Genomic DNA, 21696 nt, shown 5'->3' with positions numbered 1-21696 from the left:
AGCAGGCAGGTTGGTGAGGATGAGGTCAAGTATGTTTTTCCCTCTTGTTGGTTCCCTCACCACCTACCACAGACCCAGTCTAGCAGCTATGTCCTTTAGGACTCGGCCAGCTCTGTCAGTAGTGGGTTCCCCACCCAGAATACTTTCTACACCCTTGCCACCCTCAGTGCTTCCTCCAAGTGATATTCAACATGGAGAAGCACTGATTCTTCACTGAGGGAGGGCGGTACATGGTAATCAGCAGGAGGTTTCCTTGCCCATGTCAGTCTGGAGTTGATGTTGAGGACTCCCAGGGGAACTCCCTCTTGACTGTATACCACTGTGCTGCCACCTCTGCTGGGCCTGTCCTGCCAGTGGGTCAGGACATACCCAGGGATGGTGATGGTGGTGTCTGGGACATTATCTGTAAGATATGATTCCGTGAGGATGACTATGTCAGGCTGTTACTTGACTAGTCTGTGAGACAGCTCCCCCAATTTTGGCACAAACCCCCAGATGTTACTAAGGAGGACTTTGCAGGGTCGACAGGACTGTGATTGCCGTTGTCATTACCGGTGTATTGGTCAATGCCAGGTGGTCCGTCTGGTTTCATTACTTTTTTGAGTCTTTGTAGCGGTTTGATACAATTGAGTGGCTTGCTCGGCCATTTCAGAGGGCAGTTAAGCGTTAACCCCATTGCTGTGGGTCTGGAGTCACGTGTAGGCCAGGCCAGACCAGGCAAGGCAAGGATGGCAGATTTTCCTCCCTGAAGGTCATTAGTGAACCAGATAGGTTTTTACATCAATCGGCAATGGTTTTGTGGTCATCATGGGAATTTTAATTCCAGACTTCTATTGAATTCATATTCCACCATCTGCCATGGCGGGATTCAAACCCAGGTTCCTGGATTACTAGTCCAACAACAATGCCACTATGTCATTGCCTCCCTATTGAGGGAGGAGGCGAGAAGTTCCAGCCTGCTCAGTTGTTCTTGATGATCTTCGTCATTTTTGTAGGTCATTTCTTGCAACTTCTCCATGCCTTCTTCATCACCCCTCTGTGGTCCTTTGTGATTTTACCATCTCATTGATGCTCAATTGATATCTGTACCAATGAAGCCTAGTAACATTTCCTGGAATTACTCAACATGATAATTAGAGCTGGGGTGATGCCAGGAAGCACGTCTTCATGCAAAGGAAGTGGAAATTTGGAACTCTGTCCCCCGAAAAGCTGTTGAGGCTGGGGGTTCAATTAAAAATGTCAAAAGTGGGATCGATAGGTTTTTGTTGGGTAAGGGGATTAAAAGTTACGGATAAGTGGAGTCAAGTTGTAGATCAGCCATAATCTAATTGAATGATGGAACAGGCTGGAGAGGCTGAATGGCCATTTTGTGTTCCCATGTGTTCCTGTGTTCCTCAACGTAGTTTTGTGGAGCTGGCTGTTTTAAAGTGGAATATGTTTGACCAGGCTTGTATTCCCTTGAAAATAGAAGGTTGATGGGTGATTGAATTGTGGTGTTGTTAGTTAAAAGATGTAATAGGGTAGATAAAGAAAATCTATATCCTCTGATGGGGAGTCGAGATCGAGGAGGTGTAACTTTAAAATTATAGTTAGGTTGGTCAGGCGTGATGCCGGGGAACACTTCACACAAAGGGGAGTGGAAATCTGGAAAGCTCTTCCCTTAAAAGCTGTTGAGGCCAGAGGTTGATTGAAAATTTCAAAACTGAGATTAATAGATTTTTGTTGGCTAAGGGTATTAAGGGTTACTGAGCCAATGTGGGTAGATGGAGTTAAGATAAGATCAGGCATGTTCCAACTGAATGACTTGTTTTGTATTCTACCTCGAAAAGAAGTGCCTGGTTAGCTTGTTTTTAATCCAGTAGGGCTGCTCTCTCTTGACAGTTTCTTAATGATCATCATGCTATTGCAGCAGTAGCTGCTTTACTGATACTCGGATTATGGATAGTGTCAGGTCAGAGGTAGGATGGGAGCTTTATCCTGCATTTATCTGTACTGCACCTGATCCAGAAGCAACTGGATTGATGTCTGTTGTAAAAAAATGTAAATTTTTCATTTTCTCAGAATGAATAAGAGTCAAAGGATTTGCTAGAAAGTTTTCATGGTACACAGATATTTGATGTATGTGGTGAATAAACTACAATATTAGAAGCTTTCCACTAGGTGACAGTGTACATTTCATTCTCAATTAACATTGTCGAATTATCAAGCTTGCAAGTCTTGCCTGGACGTTGGAGAGAGTGAGAATACTGCCTGAGGAGAGATTTCTTTCTGCACTATTCAGACAAAAGAAAGATAAAAAACTGACCTGTATTTAAAAAGCACCTTAAAAAGTGGGATTAAAATGAGTGGTTAGTTTCTTTTCTGTCTTTGTGGCCGGCGCAGACATGGTGGGCTGAATGGCCTCTTTCTTCAACGTAACATTTCTGTGGTTCTAATATTTCTTTTGAAGCTGAACTTTCAACCTCATATTCTCTCCAACACAAAGACTGCCTACCTCCATCTCTGCCTTTGGTCCTATATCAACACATCCGCTGTTGAATCATTCATTCATGCTTTTTGATCACCTCCAAACATAATTATCCCAATGCTCTCCCAGCTGGTCTTCCATCCTTCATCATCCAGGTCATTTAAAACTCTGCTGCCTTCATATAATACCACACCATGTTCCACACCCCCAACAACTCCATCCTTGTTGATCTGCATTGGTTCCCAGTACCTGAATGTCCCATATTTAAAATTTTTATTCCTCATGTTTAAATTCCATTATTGTCTCATGCCTGTCCATCTCTGTAAGTCTGGCACGTACCCTGCACTATTCATTCCCCTAAACGCTGGCCACTTGTATCTCCTTTCAATGTACCATTGCAGCTTTCCCATTACCAGCCCAGGTGCTAGTTTTTGGAATTCCCTTTCTACACCTCTCTGGCCAGGATTTTCTGTGCCCGTCGGCGTTGGGCGTGTTCGGTGGCACGAGCGAACAATGCGGTGCGATCGGTTTCATGACGGCGTGAAACCAGTTCACGATCATCCGCTCAGCCCACTGTTCTCCTCCATCGGACGTCCAGAACCTCATTGTAATACATCAGCATATCATTATTAGGCCAGTCCACCGGAATCATCCTCCCGCTACTGGATTGTCTGTCCATGTAAGTGGGAAAACATGCCAATATGTTTCACAACAGCACATAAGCGACGTGCATCTGACAGGTTTGTTTGCCTACCTTGCTTTGGTCAGCACCTGCAGCCATCGGTGCCAGGCTTCACAGACACACCACATCATTTTTAGGGGGGCTCACGGCAGGTCTCTACCTACCAGATCAGCCATATGTGGGTGGCTTTTCAATAGCTGCAGGGCTAGGGCTTGCTTGAGGAAGGGGGAGAAGTAGCCTGAGGCAAGGGAAGAGGCTGCAGGACAAGGGCTGTACTGGGGAATGGGAATATCCCAGGGCATGCGTGGGGGCACACGTTGATCTGTGCAAGTGGCCTCAAGATGTTGAGGGCTGAGGAGGCAGTCTCTAGAGGAAATGAGGCCAGATATGAGGTATTTGTGTGAAAATGGGTGGCGATGTCCCTTGAGCCGGCAGTGAGTGAGATGCCAGTGAATGTGTGATGGGTTGAGTGTGAGGTCAGCGTGATGAGATGGCTGCCATACCCTGGCTTCACGGATGAGATCATTCATCCTCTAGCATTGGATGGCCAACCTCTCCTGTGCAACATTGGCACTGATCACCACTACCATAACCTACCAAGTCTGGTTGGTCACACCACTGCCCAACCTGCAGCCAGTGTGGGGGATAGAGGACATCGCGGCAGGCCTCCATGGCATCCAAAGGGCATTCCAGTGATGTGTCACTAAACCTGGAGGCTGCAGTCTTTTTCCCTTTTGTGGACATCTTCCCTGCAGTAGTTGTGGGCTAGAAGCACTGAGATGTGTGTGCATGGCTGGACTTTAAATATGGCACCTGGCATGATGAACAGCGAGCGGCAGAATGAGAGCCCACCCGCCATGGAAACGGTGTGTTTCCCAAGAATGCATAGGCAATGCGATGATATTGAGCAAAAACCTGGCATCGCAACCAGCAGGCAAAACATCATTTTACCTGCCTGCTACAGCACTTAGTGCAAATCTGCGATGATTCCACCCTCAGTCTTTCCACTTCCCTGTGAGACTTTGCTTAAAGTCCACCATTTGCCACCTCTCCTAATATGGCCTTCTTTGGCACAGTATCCATTTTTATGATTGCATCTCTGCAAGGTGGTGTGGCATGTTTTTTCACAGTATAAGCGCTTTGTCAATGTAAATTGATGTGTATCAGAATCATTTCAAAGCACTTACGAACACATACAACATATGACTTAGGAGCAGGAGTAGGTCATTCAACTCCTCAAGCCTGCCCCGCCATTCAGTAAGATCCTGACTTTCAGATTGTGGCCTCAACGTCACATTTCACCTACCCCCTGATACCTTTTGACTTCCTTGTTTGTTAAGAACCTATCTACCTCAGCCTTAAAAATATTCACTAATCCTGCCTCCATCGCTCTCTGGGGAAGAAAGTTCCAAAGAATCACAACCCTCTGAGAGAAAAATTTCTTCTCATCTCCATCTTATATGACAGACCTCTTATTTTTAAACTGACCCCTTATCTTTAAACTGTGTACCCTAGTTCTAGTCTCTCCCACAAGGGGAAACATCCATTCAGCATCGCCCCCCACCACCACCCCCCCCCCCCCCCCCCCCCCCCCCCAACCTGGTCAAGAATCTAATGTGATAGAATTGTGACCATAATATGATAGAATTTACCCTGCAATTTGAGAGGAAAAAGGTGGAATCAGATGTAACGGTATTACAGTTCAATAAAGGCAACTACAGAGGCATGAGGGAGGAGCTGGCCAGAATTGACTGGGAGATGAGCCTAGCAGGAAAGACAGTGGAACAGCAATGGCAGGAGTTTCTGGGAGTAATTTGGGAGACACAGCAAAAACTCATCCCTAGGAAGAAGAAGCATACTAAAGGGAAGACAAGGCAACCATGGCTGACAAGCGAAGTCAGGGACAGCATAAAAGCTAAAGAGAAAGCATACAATGCGGCGAAGAGCAGTGGGAAACCAGGGGATTGGGAAGCCTACAAAGACCAATAGAAGACAACTAAAAAAGAAATAAGGAGGGAGAAAATTAAATATGAGGGTAAACTAGCCAGTAATATAAAAGAATATTGCAAGAGTTTTTTTTAGATATATAAAGAGTAAGAGAGAGGCAAAAGTGGACATCGGGCCACTGGAAAATGACGCTGGAGAAGTAGTAGTAGGGAACAAAGAAATAGCGGAGGAACTGAATAGGTACTTTGCGTCAGTCTTCACAGTGGAAGACACGAGTAACATCCCCAAAGTTCAAGACAGTCAGGGGGCATAGGTGAGTATGGTGGCCATTACCAAGGAGAAGGTGCTAGGAAAACTGAAAGGTCTGAAGGTGGATAAATCACCTGGACCAGATGGATTACACCCCAGAGTTCTGAAGGAGATAGCTGAAGAGATAGTGGAGGCATTAGTGGTGATCTTTCAGAATCACTGGAGTCAGGGAGAGCCCCAGAGGACTGGAAAATCGCTAATGTAACCCCCCTGTTTAAGAAGGGAGTGGGGCAAAAGACAGGAAATTACAGGCCGATTAGCCTGACCTCGGTCGTTGGTAAGATTTTAGAGTCCATTATTAAGGATGAGATTTCAGAATACTTGGAAGTGCATGGTAAAATAGGGCAAAGTCAGCATGGTTTCATTAAGGGGAGGTCATGCCTGACAAATCTGTTAGAATTCTTTGAGGAGATAACGAGTAGGTTAGACAAAGGAGAGCCAATGAATGTTATCTACTTGGACTCCAGAAGGCCTTTGACAAGGTGCCGCACAGGAGGCTGCTCAGTAAGATAAAAGCCCATCGTGTCAGAGGCAAGGTACTAGCATGGATAGAAGATTGGCTGTCTGGCAGGAGGCAGAGAGTGGGGATAAGGGGGTCCTTCTCAGGATGGCGGCCGCTGACTAGTGGAGTTCAGCAGGGGTCAGTGTTGGAGCCACAACTTTTCACTTTATACATTAATGATCTAGATGAAGGAACTGAGGGCATCCTGGCTAAGTTTGCAGATGATACAAAGATAGGTGGAGGGACAGGTAGTATTGAGGAAGCGGGGAGGCTGCAGAAGGATTTGGACAGGTTAGGAGAATGGGCAAAGAAGTGGTAGATGGAATACAATGTGGGGAAGTATGAGGTCATGCACTATGGTAGGAAGAATAGAGACATAGACTATTTTCTAATGAGGAGAGAATTCAGAAATCTGGAGTGCAAAGGGACTTGGGAGTCCTAGTCCAGGATTCTCTTAAGGTTAACTTGCAGGTTGAGTCAGTAGTTAGGAAGGCAAATGCAATGTTGGCATTTATTTTGAGAGGACTAGAATATGGGATGTGCTGCTGAGGCTTTATAAGGCTCTGGTCAGACCACGTTTAGAATATTGTGAGCAATTTTGGGCCCTGTATCTCAGGAAGGATGTGCTGACCCTGGAGAGGGTCCAGAGGATGTTCACGAGAATGATCCCAGGAATGAAAGACTTAACATATGAGGAACATTTGAGGACTCTGGGTCTATACTCGATGGAGTTTAGAAGGATGAGGTGAATCTGACTGAAACTTACAGAATACTGAAAGGCCTGGATAAAGTGGACATGGGGAAGATGTTTCCATTAGTAGGAGAGACTAGGACCCGAAGGCCCAGCCTCAGAGTAAAGGGAAGACCTTTTAGAACAGAGGTGAGGAGAAACTTCTTTAGCCAGAGAGTGGTGAATCTATGGAATTCATTGCCACAGAAGGCTGTGGAGGCCAGGTCATTGAGTGTATTTTAGACCGAGATAGATAGGTTCTTGATTGGTAAGGGGATCAAAGGTTACGGGGAGAAGGCGCGAGAATGGGGTTGAGAAACTTATCAGCCATGATTGAATGGCGGAGCAGACTTGGTAGGCCAAATGTCCTAATTTCTGCTCCAGTGTCTTATAGTCTTATGGCCTAAGACCCCTCAGGAATTTATATGTTTCAGTAAGATCACCTCCCAAAGTTTGAGTCTCCAATGGATAAAGACCCAGCCTGTCCAACCTTTCCTTGTAAGCTACCCCTCTCCCCAACCCAGGAATCAGCTGAGTAAATCTTCTCTGAACTGCGTCTAACACATTTATATCCTTTCTTAATTAAGGAGACCAAACTGTACATAGTTCTCTTGATGTGTTCTCAGCAAATGTAGCAAAACATTCCTGCTTTTATATTCTATCCCCTTTGCAATAAATGACAACATTCCATTGGCCTTCCTAATTGCTTGCTGTACCTGCATACTAACATTTCCTGATTCATTTACCAGGACAACCTCTGTACCTCAGAGTTCTGCAATCTTTCTTCCTTTAAATAATATGCTTATTTCTATCCTTCCTACCAAAGTGGACAAGTTCACATTTCCCCACATTTAACTCCATCTGCCAAATCTTTGCTCATTTACTTATCTTACTGATATGCCTTTGCAGGATCCTTATTTCTTCTTCATAACTTACTTCCCCACCTATCTTTATGCCATCAGCAAATTTAGCAACCATACCTTCATTCCCTTCATCCAATTCATTTATATAAATTGTAAAAAGTTGAGGCCCCAGCACTCGATATCTTTGGCACTCCGTTTGTCACACCTTGCCTACCAGAAAGTGACCCATTTATGCCTACTCCCTGTTTCCTGTTAGTTAACCAATCCTCTATCCATGCTAATATGTTACTGCCAAACCATGTGCTCTTATTTTCCATAGTAACCTTTGATGTGGCACCTTGTTAAATGCCTTGTGAAATCTCAGCACAGCACACCCACAGCTTCCCCTTTATCCGTGTTGCTTGTTACTTCCTCAAGGAACTCTAATAAATTAGTCAAATATGATTTCCATGTTGATTCTGCCAGATTGCATTGAGATTGAGTGCCCCACTATAACCCCCTTAATAATAGCAGCAATTTCCCTATGTCAGGCATTAAGCTAACTGGCCTGTTGTTTCCTGTTTCTGTCTCCCTCCTTTCTCAAATAGAGGAGTCACATTCACTATTTTTCAATCTGATGGGACCTTTCCAGAATATAGGGAATGTTGGAAAATTAAAACCAATAGATCTACTATCTCAGCAACCATTTCTCTTAAGATCCTAGGATGAAGTCCATTAGGACCTGGGGACTTGTCAGCTTTTAATTGTAATAATTCTCTCAGTATTCTTTCCTTGTTGATTGTAATTGTTTTAAGTTCCTCCCTTCCTTTCACCTCCAGATTCATAATTATTTCTGGGATATTATTGTATCTTTTACAGTGAAGATAGATGCAAAATATCTGTTAAGTTCATCCGCCATTTCCTTATTTTCCATTGTTATTTCTCCATTCTCACTCTCTAGAGAACCACTTCACAAATCACTAATCATTTTGAAGTATATTTGACTGTTATATAGGTTGCTGATAGGTCATTCAATAAGATGTGGGTTCCTCAGATGCTTTTTTCTCATATCAGCATTGCTAATTACAGACACAAGATGGCTAAAATTAGCTAGTCCCCAAAAAGGGACGCAGATTTTGTGATGCACAATAAACCCATATCCCTCCCCCGCCATTGACTGAACTGTATTATTCTACCTGCCCATTATAATGATTGCAGTGTGAAACCAGCATGAACTGCATTGCTCATTGGCTGTGCACATTAGCAGGGTGCCCAAAATATTAATTTCTCAGCACTGCATAAAGTTTGTCTGCACCAGACAACTCGCTGGAGTTGGAGGCTCCACAAATACCCCCATCTTACAAGACTCTTCAGCCAGAAATGTCGAGTGGATGATCCATCTCGGCCTCCTCCGAAGGTCCCCAGCATCACAGATGCCAGTATTCAGCCAATTCGATTCACTTCACGTGATATCCAGAAACGGTTGAAGGCACTGGATACTGCAAAGGCTATGGGTCCTGACAATATTCCAACAATAGTTCTGAAGGCTTGTGCTCCAGAAGCACCCTAGCCAAGCTGTTCCAGTACAGCTACAACAGTGGCATTTATCCGGCTATGTGGAAAATTGCCCAGGTATGTCCTGTACACAAAGAGCAGGAGAAATTCAACCTGGTAAATTACTGCCCCATCAGCCTACTCTCCGTCATCAGTAAAGTGATGGAAGGGGTCATCAACAGTGCTGTCAAGCGGCACTTGCTTAGCAATAACCTGCTCACTGATGCTCAGTTTGGGTTCCGCCAGGGCCACTCAGCTCCTAATTTTAATACAGCCTTGGTTCAAACATGGACAAAAGAGCTGAACTGCCGAAGTGAGATGAGAGTGACTGCCCTTGACATCAAGGAAGCATTTGACTGAGTGTGGCATTAAGGAGCCCTAGCAAAATTGGAGTTAATGGGAATCAGGGGGGAAACTCTCCATTGGTTGGATTCATACCTTGCACAAGGGAAGGTGGTTGTGGTTGTTGGAGGTCAATCATTTCAGTTCCAGGATATCACAGCAGGAGTTCCTCAGAGTAGTGTCCTCGGCCCAACTGTCTTTAGCAGCTTCATCAATGACCTTCCTTCCATCGTAAGGTCAGAGATAGGGATGTTTGCTGATGATTGTACAATGTTCAGCACCATTCAGGACTCCCCAGGTACTGAAGCAGTCCATATTCAAATGCAGCAAGACCTGGACAATATCCAGGCTTGAGCTGATAATTGGCAAGTAACATTCATGCCACATAAGTGCCAGGCAATGACCAACTTCAACAAGAGAGAATCCAACCATCACCCCTTGACCTTCAATGGCATTACCATCACTGAATCCCTCATTACCAACATCCTGGGTGTTACCATTGACCAGAAACTGAACTGGACAAGCCATCTCAATACTGTGGCTAAAAGAGCAGGTCAGAGGCTAGGAATCCTGTGATGAGTAACTCACCTCTTGACTCCCAAAGCCTGTCCACAAGACACAAATCAGGAGTGTTATGAAATACGCTCCACTTGCCTGGATGAGTGCAACTCCATCAGCACTCAAGAAGCTTGACACCACAAAGGACAAAGCAGCTCACTTTATTGGCACCCCATCCACAAACATTCATTCCCTCCACCACTGACGCACAGTGGCATCAGTGTGCACCATCTACGAGATGCACTGCAGGAACTCACAAATTCTCCTCCAACAGCACCTTCCAAACCTATGACTGCTACCATCTAGAAGGACACGTGCAGCAGACACATGGGAACACCACCACCTGGAAGTTCCTCTCTAAATCACCATTCTGACTTGGAAATATATTGCCATTCCTCCACTGTCAGTGGGTCAAAATCCTGGAACTCCCTCCATAACTGCACTGTGGGTGTACCTACATCACATGTACTGCAGCGGTTCAAGAGGGCAGTTTACCTTCTCAAGGGCAATTAGGGATGGATAATAAATGCTGGCCCAGCCAGCGATGCCTACATCCCATAAAATTAACAAAAATAAAGCTATGTCATCATGATGTCATTCACTGAGAGAAGATGAATGAGAAGCACCTCAGAGAGTCGCTGATGTTCTATAGCCTTGTAAATAGTTAGTGATGTAAATAAAAACTATTTTGAATAAAAGACTGTTGCTTTCAGCAAGATCTCTTCTAGAGAAAGAAACCAAGGAATCCCAAGTCAAACCCACAATAACAGGTTTGAGAGATGATTTGAGAGAGGTATTCAAAATTATGAAAGGTTTTGATAGAGTAAATAGAGACTATTTCCACTGAAGCTTAGTGCCAAAGGACACAGCTTTAAAGAGATTAACAATAGAACAGAGGGAACATGAGCAAAAAGGAACTTTCGCAGCCAATTGTCATGATCTGGAATACGCTGACTGAAAGGGTGGAGCATGCAGATTCAATAATAGCTTTCTAAAGGGAATTGGATAAATATCTGAAGGGGAATAATTTGCAGGACTATGAGGCAAAAGCAAAGGAATGGCCTAAGGACCTAAACAGCTGAAGACAAGGCCACCAATGGTGGAGTGATGAGGCATGCTTAAGAGGCCAGAACTGAAGCAGCACAGAGCTCTCCCAGGGTGATAAGGTTGGGAGATGCTACAGAGATAGGGGATTGAGGGGTGCAGGCTCTAGAGGGATTTGAAAACAAAACTGAGAATTTTAAAATTAAGGCATAGCCGGACGTTTATAGGTGAGCAAGCATGGGGTTGAGGGATGAATGGAACTTGGGGTGGAATTTAGTGGCGATGACATGGATCCTGGCCATCAGGTGGAGAATGGGTGAGAGCCTCGCATCGTCTTTCTATGGGAAGCACGGCACTTTTCTGAGGTAACCAGGCGTTTACCTGGACAATGTCAGGCCTCCCTGATTTAAGCCCTGTGCAGTGTGGAGGTCCTACCCTTCAGAGCTGCTGGCCAATCAGAGGCCAGCAGTTCTGCAGTATTAGCAGGACCACTGGAAGTGGTAGCCACTGCTGGCATTGCACTTGAACCTACCCAGAGGATCAGTGATGGATCCTCCTGAGACAGGTAAATAGGGCGTGATGGGGTCCCAAGGAAAGGGGTACAGTTTGGCTGGGGAGGGCAAAGGGGAGGTAGCCTGCAAGGGCCTCCTTTGGACCCCTACTTCCCAATGCCAGGTCTCTTGATTACATAAGAACATCAGAAATAGGAGCAGGAGTAGGCTATTCAGCCCCTCAAGCCTGCCCCGCCATTCAATAAGATCATGGCTGACTTGCCCCAAGCCTCAACTCCTCTTTCGTGCCAGCTCCTCATAACCCTCAACTCTCCAATATTTTAAAAGTCTATCGACCTCCTCTTTAAATACTTCCAGTGATCTAGCCTCCACAATTCTCTGGGGTAGAGAATTCCAGACATTCACTACCTTCTGACAGAAGAAATTCCTTTGCATCTCGGTTTTAAACGAGTGTCCCCTTGTTCTGTAACTATAATCGGAGAGGAGAGGCCAGCGAGAGCGGTATAAAAGGGCATGAAAAACAGAGGCCGAGACCGGAGAGGAGAGGCCAGCGAGAGCGGTATAAGAGGGCACAAAAAACAGAGGCTGAGACCGGAGAGGAGAGGTGTACCCTCAGGACCTTCAAGCGGAGGAGTTCGAAGTGACGTCACAGTTCAAAAAGTGACGCAATGCAGGGGAGGCAGCTGATTGGTAAGTAGGGTCAGGTGAGTATTTCTACTACTTTTTCTACTAATTGAACTGCTGCCGTCCATTAGCTTAAACAAAATTTGAGGATTTTGGACTGTAATGGGAGTGTTTGGAGTGGAATAAAACCCCTGGTGTAATTATTGTTCTTTAAAGGGGGCAACTAACGATCTTAATCTAAAGATAAGTCATGGCAGCAGAGTTTGCGCCTGTGATATGCTCCACCTGTACTATGTGGGAAGTCATGGACACTTCCAGTGTCCCTGGCAACCATGTGTGCAGGATATGCGTCCAGCTGCAGCTATTGGCTAATGGCATTTCCGAGCTGGAACTGCGGGTGGATTCACTGTGGAGCATCTGCAATGCTGAGTTATTGTTGACAGCACATTCAGTGAGGTGGTCACACTGCAGTTAAAGACTGAACATGCAGAAATGGATGGGTCGCCACCAGGCAGCGTAGAGGAAGGCAGGTAGTGCAGGGGTCCCCTGTGGCCGTCCCCCTCTCTAAGAGATATACCGTTTTGGATACTGTTGGAGGGAGATGACTTCTCAGGGGAAAGCAGCAGGAGCCAAGTCCATGGCACCACGGGTGGCTCTGCTGCACAAGAGGGGAGTAAGAAGAGTGGCAGGGCTATAGTGATGGGGGATTCACTAGTAAGGGGAATGGACAGGCATTTCTGTGGCCGCAAAAGAGACTCCAGGTATGTTGCCTCCCTGGTGCCAGGGTCAAGATTGTCCTGGAGGGTAAACGGTCAGTGGTCGTGGTCCATATTGGTACTAACAACATAGGTAAAAAAAGGGATGAGATCCTACCAGCTGAATATAGGGAGCTAGGATGTAAATTAAAAAGTAGGACCTCAAAGGTAGTAATCTCAGGATTACTAACAGTGCCATGTGCTAGCGAGAGTAGAAATAACAGGTTATATCAGATGAATACGTGGCTGAAGAAATGGTGTAGAGGGGAGGGAATCAGATTCCTGGGACATTGGGACGGGTTCTGGGGAAGGTGGGATGAGTACAAACAGGACAGGTTTCATCTGGCCAGGACCAAGGCCCATCTCCTTGGGGGAGTGTTTGCTAGTGCGGTTGGAGAGGGTTTAAACTAGAATGGCGGGGAATGAGAACCTGAGCAGGGAGACAGAGGAGGGGGAAACATGGATAGAAACAAAAGACAGAAAAGTAAGGAGCAAAAGTAGAAGGCAGAAAAAACAAGAGCGAAAATCAAATGGGGTCATAGTGCAAAATAAAGCTAAGATGACTAACAAGGTTAAAAAGACAAGTCTAAAGGCATTGTACCTTAATGCATGGAGCATTCGCAACAAGTTAGATAAATTAACAGTGCAAATAGATATAAACGATTATGATATAGTTGCAATTACGGAGACATGACTGCAGGGTGACCAAGGGAACTGAACATCCAGGGGTATTCAATATTTATGAAGGATAGACAAATAGGGAAAGGAGATGGGGTAGCATTGTTAGTATAGGTAGAAATCAATGCAATAGTGAGGAAGGATATTGGCTCAGAGAATCATGATGTGGAATCAGTTTGGGTAGATATAAGAAACACCAAGGGGCAGAAAACATTGGTGGGGGTTGTCCATGGACCCCCAAACAGTGATAGAGATATAAGGGAAAGCATTAAACAGGAAATTTGATACGCATGCAATAGGGGTACAACTGTAATCATGGGTGACTTTAATCTACATATAGATTGGGCAAACCAAACTGGCAATACTATTGTGGAGGAGGATTTCCTGGAGTATGTCTGTGATGGATTTTTAGACCAATACATTGAGGAACCAACTAGAGAGCAGGCTATTCTAGACTGGGTATTGTGCAATAAGAAAGGATTAATTAACAATCTTATTGTGGGGTCCCTTGGGGAAGAGCGACCATAAAATGATAGATACAAATACAAAAAGAGCTGGAAAAACCCAGCAGGTCTGACAGTATCTGTGGAGAGGAAGACTGAGTTAACATTTTGGGTCCAAATTCTATTTTCCTCTCCACAGATGCTGTCAGACCTGCTGAGTTTTTCCAGCTATTTTTGTTTTTGTTTCAGATTTCCCGCATCCGCAGTATTTTGCTTTTATCATAAAATGATAAAATTGTTCATTAGGATGGATAGTGAGGAAGTTGAATCTGAAACTAGGGACCTGAATCTAAATAATGGGAACTGCGAAGTGCAAGGCGTGAGTCGACAAAGATGGGTTGGGAAGCTTACTAAAAGGGTTGACGGTGGATAGGCAATGGCCAATAGTTAAGGAAGGTAGAAAAAATGTAATTAAACTGTGTCACATGAGATGGGGCATGTTTTTGTATCTTGGAAAATTTATATATTTATTTAATAAAAGCTTTAGGAAACCCACTTGTGGATGAGGTTCCCTAAAAAATGTAAAGGCCGCCTGGTCTTTTTGCCTGCCTGCCAACCTTAAGGTTGGACGGGCAGCGTTAACAATTACATTAATTACTTCCTTAATGGCCTTAATGGGCCGTTTATATATTGACGGGCGTGCAGCCAACTCTGGCACATGCCAACCAAATGAAACATCGCACATCATTTTATGTGTGTATGTCAGCCTCGCCCCCGCACGTCAACTGAAAAATCCTGCCCCAAGGCTCTAGTGAGAGGGAGGAATTGAATTGAATTGAAGAAAATCAGTATTAGTAAAAAAATGGTGCAAGAGAAATTAATGAGGTGAAAGGCTGAAAATTCCCCAAGGCCTGATAATCTACATCCCGGAGCACTAAAGGAAGTGGCCCTGGAATTATTGGATGCATTGGTAGCCATCTTCCAAAATTCTATAGACTCTGGGGCAGTTCCTACAGATTGGAGGGTGGCAAATGTAACCCCACAATTTAAAAAAGGTGGGAGAGAAAAAGCAGGGAATTACAGACCAGTTAGCCTAACATCAGTAGAGGGGAAATTACTAGAGTCTGTTATAAAAGGTGTGGTAACAGAACACTTGGAAGATATCAACGGAATTAGACAAAGTCAGCATGGGCTTATGAAAGAGAAATCATGCTTAACTAATCTACTGCAGATTTTTGAGGATGTAACTAGTAGAATAGATGAGGGAGAACAAGTGGATATGCTGTATTTGGATTTCAGGAAGGCTTTTGATAAGGTCTCACATAAGTAGCTAGTGGGCAAAATGAAAGCATATGGGAATGGGGGTTAATATACTGACATGGATTGAGAATTGGTTGACAGACCGGAATCAGAGAGTGAGAATAAATGGGTCTTTTTCCGGGTGGCAGGTGTTGACTAATGGTGTAGTGCAGGGATCAGTGCTTAGGCCCCTGCTATTCATGATATATATAAATGACTTGGATAAGGGAACCAAATGCAATCTTTCCAAATTTGCTGTCGACACAAAAGTGGGTGGAGTTGTGAGTTGTGAGGAGGATGCAAGGAAGCTTCAGGGCGATTTAGGCAAGCTGTGTATGTGGGTAAACACATGGCAGATGCAGTATAACGTGGATAAATGTGAAGGTATAAGCTTCGGTGTGAAAAACAGAAAGGCAGAGTTTTATTTAAATGGTGATATATTGGGAAATGTGGATGTACAAAGGGATTGGGTGTCCTTGTACACCAGTCAATGAAAGTAAACAGGCAGGTGCAGCAAGCAATTAGGAAAGCAAATGGTCTGTTGGTTTTCATTGCAAGTGGATTTGCATTCAGAAGTAGGGATATCTTACTGCAGTTATACAGGGCCTTGGTGAGACCACAGTATTGCATGTGGTTTTGGTCTCCTGACCTAAGAAAGGATATACTTGCCATAGAGGGAGTGATGCAAAGGTTTGCTAGGCTGATACTGGGGATGGCAGGACTGTCGTAGGAGGAGAGATTGGTTCGACTGGGCCTGTATTTACTAGAGCTTAGAAGAATGAGAGGAGATCTGATTGAAATGTATAAAATTCTAACAGGGCTAGACAGACGAGATGCAGGGAGGATGTTTCCCCTGGTTGGGGAGTCTGGAACCAGGGGCCACAGCCTCAGGATACGGGGTAGGCCATTTAGGATTGAGGTGAGGAAAAATTTCTTCCCTCAGAGGGTGGTCAACCTGTGGAATTCTCTCCCACAGAAGGCTGTGGAGGCCAGGTCACTGAGTATATTCAAGAAAGAAATTGATAATATTTTGAATATTAGGGGCATCAAGGGGTATGGAGAGTAACCAGGAATATGGTGTTGAGGTAGAGGATCAGCCATGACCATATTGAATGGTGGAGTAGGCTCAAAGGGCCGAATGGCCTATTTCTGCTCCTAGTTTGTATGTTCCTGTGTTCCCTAGTTCGAGAATCCACCACTGGTGGAAACACCTTCTCAACATCTACCCTGTTAAGCCCGCTTAGAATCTTGTACATTTCAGTAAGATCACCCCTTATTCTTCCAAACTCTAATGAAAAAATGCCTAACCCGTTAAGCTGTTCTTGATCAATCAGCCTGTTCATCCCAGGAATCAGCCTAGTGAATCTCTTTTAAACTGCCTCCAATGGCAGTATATCTTTTCATAAGTAAGGGGACCAAAACTATACACAATACCCCAGGTGCAGCCTCACTGATACCCTGTACAGTTGTAACAAGACTTCCCAATTTTTAAACTCCAACCCCCTAGCAATACAGGCCAAAATTCCATTTGCCTTCTTAATTACTTGCTGCACCTGCATGCTAACTTTTTGTGTTTAATGCCCAAGAACACCCAGATCCCTCCGTACTGCACTTTTTTGGAGTCTTCTTCATTTTAATAATAGTCTGCCTTTTCATTCTTCCTACTGAAGTGCATGACCTCACACTTTCCTACATTAAACTCCATCTGCCAAATTTTTGCCCACTCACTCAACCTTCCTATATCCCCTTGCAGATTCTTTATGTCCTCATCACAACATGCCCTCCCACCTATTTTTGTATCATCAGTAAATTTGGATACATTACACTCTGCCCCTTCCACCTAGTCATTAATATAGATAGTAAATAATTGAGGCCCTAGGACTGATCCTTGTGGCACTCCACTAGTTACATCTTTCTAACCTGGAAAAGACCCATTAATTCCAACTTTCTGTCTTCTGTGTGTTAACCAATCCTCAATCCATGCTAACACATTACCCCCAGTACCATGAGCTTCTAACTTGTGCAATAATCTTTTAAGTGGCACCTTATCGAATGCCTTCTGGAAATCCAAATACACTACATGTACTGGTTCCCCTTTATTAACTCTGCTTGTTATATCCTCAAAGAACTCTAGCAAACTTGTCAAACATGATTCCCCTTTCGCAAAACCATGTTGACTCAGTTTGATTGCATTAAGCTTCTCTAAATGTCCTGCTATTTCTTCCTTAATAATGGGCTCCATCATTTTCCCAATGATAGATGTTAGGCTGACTGGCCTATAGTTTCCGGCTTTTTGCCTCCCTCCCTTCTTGAACAGGGGCATCACATTAGCGGTTTTCCAGGCTGTTGGGACCCTCTCGGAATCCATTGAGTTCTGGAATATTTCAACCACTGCCTCCACTATCTCTGTAGCCATAGAGATAAAGATTGTGCATAGAGAGATCCCCCAAGAAGGCTTCTGGCAAACTCGATCGGGTTTGCTGGCCAGCCTTCCCAGATGGCAAGACCCTCGACTACCATTGGTTGAATACCAGCAATGGTGGGATGAAGCCTTTAAGTGGTCCTCAAGGGCCTCAATTGGCTCTGTCTGAATCAAAGAAAGGTGGGAAAGCTGTGGGATCTCCACCCTGCACCCTCCTGCCCGATCTCATGGCACCCTCCCACTTCCCCCCAACTGCCTCTGAACTTTGGGTTGGGGGCATCAAATGCTGCCCTTGCTGTGAGTTATGAAATAGGCAGCAGAATTTTGGATGAGCTGAAGCTTGCACAGGGTGGAAGGCGGGGGGCCAGCCAGAAGAGCATTGGAAGGGTGGAGTCTGAATGTAAGCAGACCGAATAAAACATTCTTCTCCCACTCACATGCATTAATTTCAATGAGATTTAATGCATCAAATTATTGTGAGAAAAATACATTTCGTCTGTCCTGGAAACCAATGACTGGTATTCCTTTATCATCTCAACACACAACAGTAGGAAACTTGGGCTGATTCCTCCTACAATAAGATTCAAATCTCTGCGAAATGGAGGCAGACATCTGCCCACAAAAAGGGAGATGAAATCATATGAAAATCACATCATTGCCAGAAAAAGAGTTCATGCGGTTATTAATATTTGAAGACAATAACTATAAACAACTGCCATTGTGTGATTTGGCTGCCCATCAGTCCATTGTTGCAAGGGTTGTTTTAAATTGCACTGCTAAAGAGCAATTGCCATTTCTCAAAGTAACACAAACCTAATCCAGTAAATATTTGGCATACCTTTCAATTAGTTAGAGCTGCTAGCAGTAGAGACATGTAAAAAGATTATTTTATTCCAACGTAATTAAGATAGGAGCCAACATGTAATATCACTCCAATACTTAATTATAATTATGAAAATAAATATAAAAGGACCTTTTGTAGTGACATTGGTATGCACATTATCACTCTGCTTTAAAACAAAAATTGAGATTGTGAATGATTTGCCGAAGTGCATGTTTCATTCTGACTTTTGATACAACATTGGTTATTACATACTTAATAATGAAGGAAACATTTCAACCAGCCTTGGTGTAATTTGTCCCTTACATTTCTACAACAACAATATAAGTTCACTATACCTTTGACATGAAATTGCGTTTTGTGTTATTCTCAGTCGAAGTCTGAGTTTCACTACCCAGGATATGAGTCAATGGGTAACTGCTGGTTAGTGTTGAACCGTGGAAACATTCCCGTGGCTATATTGTGTAACTTAGGCAATGACTGGCAGCCCAGTCATTTGGCTTAAGGAGTGGAATTACTTATCAAACCTTTAGTAATATATCTAAGAAAGGTGTAATAATGACACATTGGGTCAGGTCCTACTGGAACTCTGCTGGTGTGTTAATGATGCATACCATTATTAATGTTCAAATTGGTCAACAAGTTCAAGGGATGAAGAAATGTGCCCTGAATTGTGATTTATGCTGCCCCTCCATTTGATCCGCACAAACAACATCTTGCCCTTAGCCTCCCCATTATTTTTAAGTACTTGTTGGATTTTTGTTAATTAATTGTTCATTAAGTGGGGAAGAGGCACAAAAAGATATAGGGGCACACATACACATATCATTAGAAGTAGCAACACAAATTAACAAGACCATGAAAATGTAAGCTTAGCGCTGAGGTTCATTTCTAGAGGAACAGAATTGAAAAACAGGGAAACTTCTTCAGAACCTGGTGAACTTCGTCAGAACCAGTGAAAACTTCTTCAGAACCTTGGTTATATCACATTAAGTATATATACACAGTTCTAGTCGTCATGTTACAAATTGGATTTAGAGGCAATGAGGAAACTGCAAAAAATGATACCAAGGATGATTCTAGAACTGAGAAGTTATAACTATCAGGAATACACTTGTGTTCTTTTCTCTGGAAAAGAAAAGGCTGAGGGGTGACGTGATGGGAGGCCTTAAAAATGATGAAGAAGTTGATAGGGGAGAGTTTGAAAGAGAAGTTTCTCCTGGTGAAGCCTAAAACTTGGGGTCATCAATATAAGATAGTCATTAATAAATCTAATAGGGAATTCTGGACAAATTTCTTGACCCAGAGAGTGGTGAGAATGTGGAACTCCTTACCACAGGGAGTAGCTGAGGTGAATAGCATATATGTTGTTATGAATCCCATAGAGTCCAATACTTTAAAAAGAGATGAATTTCTCAGATGAATTTCACCAGAAATAAACTGAAGGACAAGATTTCATGTGTTTTAAGACTTTTACTGTAACAAACTAAAAACATAAATCAAACATTATTTAACAGGCAAAAATACATCGAACTAAAGAAAAGGTACTTTTGTATGAACTAGTTAATGCAATCAAGATACGCCTTACAACTCCTTTTGCTGTGCACCACACGTCTGGAAGATGGGTAGCATTGCAAGAATAAGTCCCACATTACTCCCACTTCCCTACAGGCTCACTTCTTCCTGCCCCACTAAGTTGAATCTTCCAGTTTCTTTCGAAAATTGTCCTACTCAGCCTGAGTATTCCAGAACAGACTGCAATCAGCAAGGCCATTTGGATTAGGAACATATAGGCCAAGAACATATAGATTAGGAAACTGTGAGAGATGCCCTTCCCTTAATGCATAATATACATTGTGGAATTTACCTTCCACAAATTGTTCAGGAATTTTGTCTATCATACATTGTCAAAACACATTTGCATCAGTGCACTGTAAAAGCAGGAGCACAAATGGGCTTGATGCAATGTCTAACTAAATATTATTGCTGGTGCAGTAAATGTTTGCTGGGTGTGTCATGCTCAGTCATTCTCATAAAATCATGCTGGGTCTCTCTTTTTGCACTCTGATTACACTGGTTAAAAGCAGGTGACTACTTAGGAAGCACAGGAACCAAACTAAATGGACCAATCATGCCATCATTGTGTCATCAAGGCTAGGGCGATGACTGCAACCAGTGGCTCACTTCCTGAGATATGAGGACACATGACGAAAAGCTTGGTCAAAGAATAGAGAGTCGAATACATAGCTCAAAGATTGGTGTGGGGGAAATGGGTTTCTTGGATGTCAGGGGCACTGGCACCAGTACTGGGGAAAGAGGGAGCTGTACTGTTGGAGTGACCTTCACCTAAACTGGGCTGGGATCACTGTATGTGCAATTGCAGAAATGAGCCCAGGCAGGTGGAAGGCGTATCAGTAGGGGAGCATTTTGGAGATAGTGACCATAACTCAGTTAGATCTAGGATAGTTACGGAAAAGGATCAGGCTGGGCTGAGAATAAAAGTTCTGAACTGTGGAAAGGCTAATTTTACTAAGATGAGACATGATTTGGCCCAAGTGGACTGGGAGCAGCTACTTGCAGATAAAACTGTCTCAGAGCAGTGGGAGGCATTTAAGGAGGAAATAGTGAGAGTACAGGGCAAATATGTTCCCGTAAAGATAAAGGGGGTGACCAAGTTCGCAGAACCTTGGATGTCAAGGGTCATAAAGGTTAGGATTAAGGAAAAAAGAGAAGCTAATGGCAGGTGCTGAGGGCTCAATACAGCAGAGCCCTTAGAAGAGTATAAAAATTGCAGAGGGGAACTTAAAAAGGAAATTCAGAAAGCTAAGGGAGTGCATGAGAAGGCATTGGTGGGTAGAATAAAGGAAAACCCAAAGGGGTTTTTTAAATGTATAAAGAGCAAGAGAATAACTAGGGAAGGAGTAGGACTAATTAGGGACCATAGAGGTAATCTGTGTATGGAGAGCTGGAAGACGTGGGTTCAGTCCTCAATGAATACTTTGCGTTGGTCTTCACAATAGAAAAAGACGACGCAGATATAGACATCGGGTAGAGGACTGTGAAATATTAGAGGAAATTAACATAGAGAGAGAGGAGGCTCTAGCAGGTTTAGTGGCCTTAAAAGTGGATAAACTCGCTGGCTCAG

The 21696-nt window shown here is 43.8% G+C and overlaps 1 protein-coding gene and 1 long non-coding RNA gene across 2 annotated transcripts in view; one reads left to right on the top strand and one right to left on the bottom strand.

The window, feature by feature from the left end:
- The window catches only part of LOC121279010, a 37278-nt gene extending 18342 nt beyond the window's left edge, over positions 1 to 18936 (bottom strand). Inside the window, exon 1 of the long non-coding RNA XR_005943312.1 lies at positions 18890 to 18936. This is a non-coding gene — a long non-coding RNA (uncharacterized LOC121279010). The remainder of the gene's footprint in view (positions 1 to 18889) is intronic.
- LOC121279009 (laminin subunit alpha-3-like) overlaps positions 1 to 21696 on the top strand; it is a 509546-nt gene that overhangs the window by 96290 nt on the left and 391560 nt on the right. The window lies entirely within an intron of this gene.

The sequence above is a fragment of the Carcharodon carcharias genome, chromosome 6 (genome assembly GCF_017639515.1).
Source record: "Carcharodon carcharias isolate sCarCar2 chromosome 6, sCarCar2.pri, whole genome shotgun sequence".
NCBI lineage: Eukaryota > Metazoa > Chordata > Chondrichthyes > Lamniformes > Lamnidae > Carcharodon > Carcharodon carcharias.
This window is presented reverse-complemented; position numbering and strand designations above follow the sequence as displayed.